At 47.1% G+C, this 7,112-nt stretch overlaps 1 non-coding gene across 1 annotated transcript; it reads left to right on the top strand.

Moving 5' to 3' along the window:
- Positions 1-356: 356 nt before the first annotated feature.
- TRNAL-AAG lies at positions 357-438 on the top strand. Its single transcript has one exon. It is a non-coding gene; the product is annotated as a tRNA-Leu (tRNA).
- The last annotated feature ends 6,674 nt before the right edge of the window (positions 439-7,112 follow it).

Below are 7,112 nucleotides of genomic sequence, written 5' to 3'. Positions count from 1 at the left end.
GCACTTCTCAGCCCAGGTCTCTTGATTTGCCCATTAAAGCTTTTGGTGAGGGTCAATGCTAGGAGCAATCTTACCTGAAACAGGTAACTCATATCCTGTAGGTTACACCCAGATCCGTGTCAATGAACTCGGAATGCAAATACTTTTGAACCTTTTAAAACTCTTTTAAGCTCTAACATCTCAATACTGGAACAAACATTTTTTTTAAGACAGTAGAATAACATTTATTGGAGTTACATAAAGCACATCCTAGTTACATAAAATACATACACTAAGAAAAATAAATTACAATTTTTGCATCGTTGAACATATTTAATGTTACTAAATAGTCTTTTGGAAAGCTATTTAGAGAGCTAGGTAGCGTGGCCGAGCGGTCTAAGGCGCTGGATTAAGGCTCCAGTCTCTTCGGGGGCGTGGGTTCGAATCCCACCGCTGCCAGGATCAGCTTTTCTATTTTCTTTAAAAACTCTTTTCCAATATCCTTTCGCCACCCGACTTCATTTTGCGCACGCGTCAGCGCCACCTACCGGCCGGCCGGCTCCTGGCCGGTATGAATGGAGCTCCGGCGGGGCGGGTCTACGCGCGTCGGGGCGGGGTATTGTGGGTAAGAGGAAGCGCCGAGTCCGCCCCGCTCCCCCCACGTGTCGGACGGAGTTTTTCTGCCAGCAACATGGCGGCTCCCTGAGCGAGAGAGAGCGAGCCGGGCAGCCGCCGCCTCTGCAGACCGCGGGTCCTGGGCTCTTGCCGGCGCCCGCGTGCGGCCCCTGCGGAGAGGTGAGTCCCGAGCTGATCCCGCCCAAAGCGAGGTTTCACCTGGGCCGCACTCTTGAGGTAGGTACGGCTTGGGCTCCCGGGTAGGCCGAGAAAGGCCCAGGCCGTGCGGTGCCCGGGGTTGGGGGCTTCTCGCCGCCGCACCACGGGGCTGCCGGCCCTCCGCAGGGAGCTAGGCCGGCCGGGGGCGCCCCACCTCGTGCTGGCCCCGGAGTGGGTAGGTCGCTGCCGAGGGAGGGCGGTCGACGGTGACTCAGGGTCCTCCTGCCTTGACCCGCCCGGCTCGGACCCGGCTCCCCTAAGAGTGTGTCTGTCCGCCTGCAGCCGCTGTCCGTCCGCCTCGGGGCCGTGGGGAAGGGATCTGAGCCCCCGAGAGGGTGGTAACACCCTATGGACAAGGTGACGCGGCACCAGGAGGCGCGCCCCGAGGCACCGGGCAGAGGGTCCCCCGCGCTGCCGCGGGCCCTTTCCTCGCCTCCGAGCCCTGTTCCAGACCCGGAATTCCTCGCCCCTTTATCCGGGCATTTTAGGGGAGAGCCTTCTATGTGCTGCAGAGACCACCCTGGCCATTTGATCGGAAGAGGTGACAGGAGGCACACGTAAACAAACAAGGTCGTTGAATGAATGTAGTCTCTTGGTTTAGAATCGTTGGGTTTGAAGTCCGAAAGCATCGGTCTTAGCAACTGCCAGTGACGTTATTCTTGAAATGGACATAAGAGCAATTTATTAGCTCTTGGGGTTGTGATGAGTGCGAAGCAGGGGTAAGATGAGTGAGGCCCTTGCACGTAGCACTTGCCTCGGAGCTCAATCTCAAAAACTGTCTGACATTGGTAGAAAACATGTTGCCAAAGAGTAACAAACCATGGAGTAGGTTACATTTGCTACCTTAATTATGTTCTCACTGCGTCCTTTAAAGAGGGGGGCTTTTACTGTCCGTGCCTTAGGGGTGAAAATGCATGTGGAGGAAGCAGGATTAAACTAAGAGTCTGCAGGGATTAACAGTGCCCCGCAGCAAGCAGGAGTGGGACTTGAACTCACGGGCCTTAGCTCCAGAGTCTAGTCTTTCACCCACCACTCTATACGGCCTCCTGTTAGGATAAGGTGTAGCATAGTGGTTAAGGAGCTTTGACATCACCTAGCTGCAGGTTCTTGGTTGCACTAGTCTCTGCAATTGTGACTTAAAATTGCTTGCTTCCTGTACTTCATTTTCCCTCTTAGATGGAACTGTGAAGTCCTTAGAGAAGGACGTGGTATGTAAGGAAAGCTCTTTTGAACAATTCGCTGTTCTTATACTTAAGCCAGACCATTTGTTGTTGATTGTCATCGAGTTGAGGTTGACTCATAGCAACTCTATGAATGAAAGATCGAATGCCTTTCCATAGCTATTGTTTCTCCAAGTTCATAGAGTTTCCAGAGGCATGTGGTTTAGGAAGTGGATGCCATTTCTGCTTCCGAACCTGTTTTACAACTGGGAGCTCCACCAAACACTGTCCACCATCAGAAACCATTATGGTATTTGGTATCCCCATGGCACAAGGTTCAGCATCACAGCAAACCCATGTTACCTCATACAGCATATTAACAAAGAGTGATGTGCAAATTGGAAGAATGTTCCTGCAGCTATAACAGCACTAATCTCATTTAGCAGTGGGTGTTGTTGAGTTGAATACTACTCAGTGTAAGCTTTGCACGAAAGAACTGAACTCTGTTCTATAATTTACATCATTTCTGTACATTTATGAGAGAGTTTGTAGAGCTTCCAGAGGCATCTAGTTTAGGAAGTGGATGCCACTCCTGCTTCCCAACATGAATCAATCTGGAAGCTCATCCAGAAATCTAGATGATTCAGGCTTTGTCAAAGGACATGGAACCAGTTAGAAGCTGATGAGAAACCAAGCATTGTGAATACTTACCCTGGGGCCTTTTCTCTTTAACTCCATTATATTTTGTGTGCTCCTCACCCCAACCTCAACCAGAGCTTCAGCTGTGGATTATTGAGAGTTGCCTCTGCTGTTTGGACTGGTGGACAGATTAGATTCCCCGCACCTTCTCAAGGCAGGGAAGCATCAGAGGTGGGATGTGAACCTTTGCTCTTCAGTTCTGGGTTAATTTAGTTCACCCATCTGTACTCAAGTGCCCGTGGTGCCCAAGCCTTGAGACTGCCAGCTCCTGGGCAGGGTCTAGTTAACCTCGCTAGGTTCAGGGTCTATGGCTACCTGCTTTCACCCATTCAGTTGCTCTTTGTACTATATTGAGTGTCTGCTCTCTGCCAGGTACTAGAAGAACAGTAATAAAGGGGGGTAAACAAGCATAAAACCCCATAATGACTCAGTGAATTTATGGTTGAGGAAACTGAAGCTCCAGCAGGTTCTTGTGGCATTTATATTCTTGCACAGACTAGGTAGCAGCTCACTGTGATATGTGCCATGACGAATTTAGGCAGGAAGGTTAGGGGACCTATTTCCTCTTCCTGAGATGGGGGAGTGGTAACACTCCATGAAAAGTCACTAGTTCTGCAGAGATCATGGCAACACTTGTTGGTAAGCAAAGGTCTTGAAGCTGGATGAGGCCTGGAGAGGGAAACGAATACACCTTGCGTGTGGGGAGAGGGAGACAGGGCTAGATCAGGCAGGGCCTTGGAGACCTGGGAATGGAGTTTGGATTTCCTTGACATTTGATGGATCTTGAGCAGGAGAATAAGGTGGTTTGTTTCTGGTAAAGTTTTTCTTGTTGTTTTTCACAAGGTCAAATCTGGCTGTTAGTTCTGTACTTTTACTAAATAAGATTTTTCATTGATGTGAAATCATATGTAATCAGTTTTTCTTTTTAATAAGGATGGAAAAGATCACTGCTTCCGAGGGGAAGAGAATGGTGGACCCCCTAAAAATGAGGCTTTGTCACTCTTCAAGCTAGATCACCCCTGAGACTCAACTTCTATCCAGATAATGTTGTTACTGGTTTTGTGTACCGTCAAGTTGGAATTGACCCATAGCTGACCCTTCAGCAGGTTTCCAGAGGCAGTAAATCGCATGAGAGGAGATTGCCTGGCTTTTTCCCTCAGGGAAGGTGGTGGTTTCAAACCAAATGCCTTTGGGTTGGCAGCACAACTCTTTACCCTTAAGTCAACAGAGTTCCTGTCTACCAATTATAGGCTCAAAACCACTATCAGATATGATTTGAAAAGATTTTTGTCCTAGTCCATGACTTCATGTTTTTTGATGTCCAAAGCTTTTTTCCAAAGCAATTAGATAAGCTTGTAAGGTAATCTTTATGACTAAGTGATATACCAGTTTGAGGGTGTTTTACGCGTTTATCTGGTAATGGACTCTCTGGCTGTGACCACCCTTTGGCTATTGTGAGTAGTGCTACAGTGAGCTAAGCATTGCTTTTGCTCATCGTATTTGTTTCTGGTATCCTGCTTGTGGCAAGGGACAGTTATTTCAATTTATAGTTACGGAGTGAAGGTGTCTTTTTAAAAAAGTTCTCTTACATTAAAAGGGAGCTCTGGTGGCTTAATGGTAAGGAATTACACTGCCAATGCAAAGGTAAGCAGTTTGAATCCACCAGCTGCTCTGTGGGAGGAAGATGGACAATCTCCTGTGCAATTTACTGCTTCTGAAAACCCACTGGTGGTGGTAGTTGTTAGGTGACGTTGAGTCGAGCCTGACACATAGTGACCTTATGAACAACAGATCTGAACCCTGTCCTGTGCCATGTTCCTCATCTCTGACACACTTAAGCCCATTGCTGCAGTCACTGTCAGTCTACCTGGTTGAAGGTCTTCCTCTCCTTTCTTGTCCCTCTACCTTCCCAGGTATGATGTCCCTCTCCAAGGAATAACCTCTCCTAGCAACATACCAGAGTGAGACCACATTCAATTACTATGTAGCTAGGATGTACGTTGTGATGTTTATCTGGAAGACATAGCTTTAGGAACAACTGAGATCTGGATGCCCCTGTGCCTTTTTAATTGCATTTTCTTTTTTTTTTAAATTTTTTTAATTTTTTAGAAATAGAATTAGAAAATTGCATTTTCTACTTTCTTGTATTTCCACATGACTTTCTAATTTATTCATTTTAGTAATTTATTTCCTATAATAACAATCAGCAAAGAGCTGGTTCCTGTGGGGAGTAGAGGGAGCACTGGTGATGTGGGATGTTGTGCTGCTAATCCAAGGGTGGTGACTCTGGTTCAAATTCACCAACTGCTCCGATGGAGAAAAAAGGTCAGTCCCTTCCTGTGCGATTTATAGCCTCTGACATCCCTGAAGGAGGGCTCTGAGTCCATTCTGATTTGACAGTAATGAGTTTAGGGAGTGCGAGTGTCCTGAAAATGATCCAAAAGCTACTGGAACAGCACATCAGCAGAGAACTGCCAGATGTACAGGCTAGGTTTAGAAGACTCCATGGCACTAATATTATAGCCAATGTTACATGGGTCTTGGCTGAAAGCAGAGAATACCAGAGGTATATATATCTATTTGTGTTTCATTGACTATGCAAAGGCATTTGATTGTATGGATCACAACAAACGGTGGCTGCCTCTGAGAAGAATGGGAATCCCAGAGCACTTGACTGTTCTTATGTTAAACCTATACTTGGACCAGGAGACAGTTGTCAGAACAGAACAAGGAAACACTGCGTGCTTCAAAATCAGGAAAGGTGTATGCCAGGAATGCATTCTATCTCCATACCTTTTCTGTCTGTGTGCAGAACAGATCATCAGGGAGGCTAGGCTCTATGAGGAGTACTGTTGGCATCAGGATTGGAGAAAGACTCATCAACAATCTGTGTTATGCATATGACATGACCTTGCTTGCCTAAACTAAGGAAAGCCTGAGGCATTTGCTGCAAAAGGTCAAGCACTGTGCCCTTCACTGATTGAAGCATAACATCAAGAAAATAACGATTCTCACCACTGGGCTGATTGGCAGCATCGTGATAGATTGGGGGTAGTGTGTCAGGCAGGGTTCAGAGCTGCTGTACATAGGGTTGCTGTGAGTCATAAGTGACTCGACAGCACATAACAACAACAGTGTCTTAGTCAGTAGGAAATTGGACCTCCAAATCAGAGGCAGACAGTTCAAATCCACCAGTTGCTCCTCAGGAGAAAGAGTGATAATATCCTCTTGTGTATTTGATGTACAGCCTCTGAAAACCCAGAAAAGTGAGCTGGGAGTCAATTCCAACTCCACAGCAGTGAGTTTAGGGAACTCTGGTGGCCTAGGCAGTAGAGAATTATGTCTCTTATCCAAAGACAGACAGTTTGAATTCACTTGTTGCTCCGTGGGAGAAAGATGGACAGTCATTTGTCATGCGATTGTGTGATTCACTGCCTCTGAAAACCTGCTGAGGGGTCAACCATGAGTTGGATTTGACTTGATAGCAGTGAGTTTAGTGAGCTGAGAAGATGAGGTTAAAGATGTCCCAGCTCAGGCTTCTATCTTCTCCAAGCTGTTGCACCACTCTCCTATCTTTTAATACCATCAACACCCCCCCCCCCTTCATCCCTTTCGTCCTCTTTCTTTCTGCTGGGTCCAGGAATCTTCTGAACCTTTCAAAGAGCACACACAATGTAGTTACAATTTCATGGCTTATTAGGAAGTAAAGAGATCAACTTGGAAGTAACAGGATACAACTCAGGAGACAGGATGCATTTTGTCCATCAGGACATCTTCCAACCAGGACAGCTCTCTCAGTTCCTCTGTGCTGCTAGTCAGCCCTTGCCTCCAGCAAGCATCACATTGCCTGAGGCCCACTGGTGCTGGATTCTGCCCCTGCTGCTGCTGGGCTGTGCCAGGCTAGTGTAGGGCCTGCCTAGGCAAGCATAAGAGTGCTTCTCCTGACAAGTGTATATGCCTTGTGCCTGAACTTGGCATGTGGACACATGTCCCTAAAGCTGTCATTGTCATGGTTTCCGTCTCCAGAATTAAGCGCTTAACCTGTGCTGCCCTCTTTTATTTAGGAGGTGTCTCCTCTCTTTCTGAGCCTCTCCCTAACCTCTGTCAAGTTTCTACTTATAACTAAGCTTCTTATCAATTTGAAGGCATGACAGTCTCCAGATAGACCATGGAACCAGTTCCCTGTAAAGTCACTTTATCCTAAAGTGGTTGCATACCTCTTACTTCTGTGGTAGCCCTTTGCATATTGTGGCCCGGCTGACTGTTTTGGGCAGAATTATCACTCCAAGGCCAGAAAAGTTATGTATAAGAGAAACCCATTTGATTATACTAACCTTCTGCCCCACTGAATTACCCCCCTTGCGGTGGAGGCCTTCTGTGAAAACGGTATAGCAGTTCTAGAGGCAGCAACATCCTCCCTCCATCCTAGAGGCAGTGACA

This window comes from Elephantulus edwardii, unplaced genomic scaffold (genome assembly GCF_000299155.1).
Source record: "Elephantulus edwardii isolate Elephantulus edwardi_28Jun2011 unplaced genomic scaffold, EleEdw1.0 scaffold00117, whole genome shotgun sequence".
NCBI lineage: Eukaryota > Metazoa > Chordata > Mammalia > Macroscelidea > Macroscelididae > Elephantulus > Elephantulus edwardii.
This window is presented reverse-complemented; position numbering and strand designations above follow the sequence as displayed.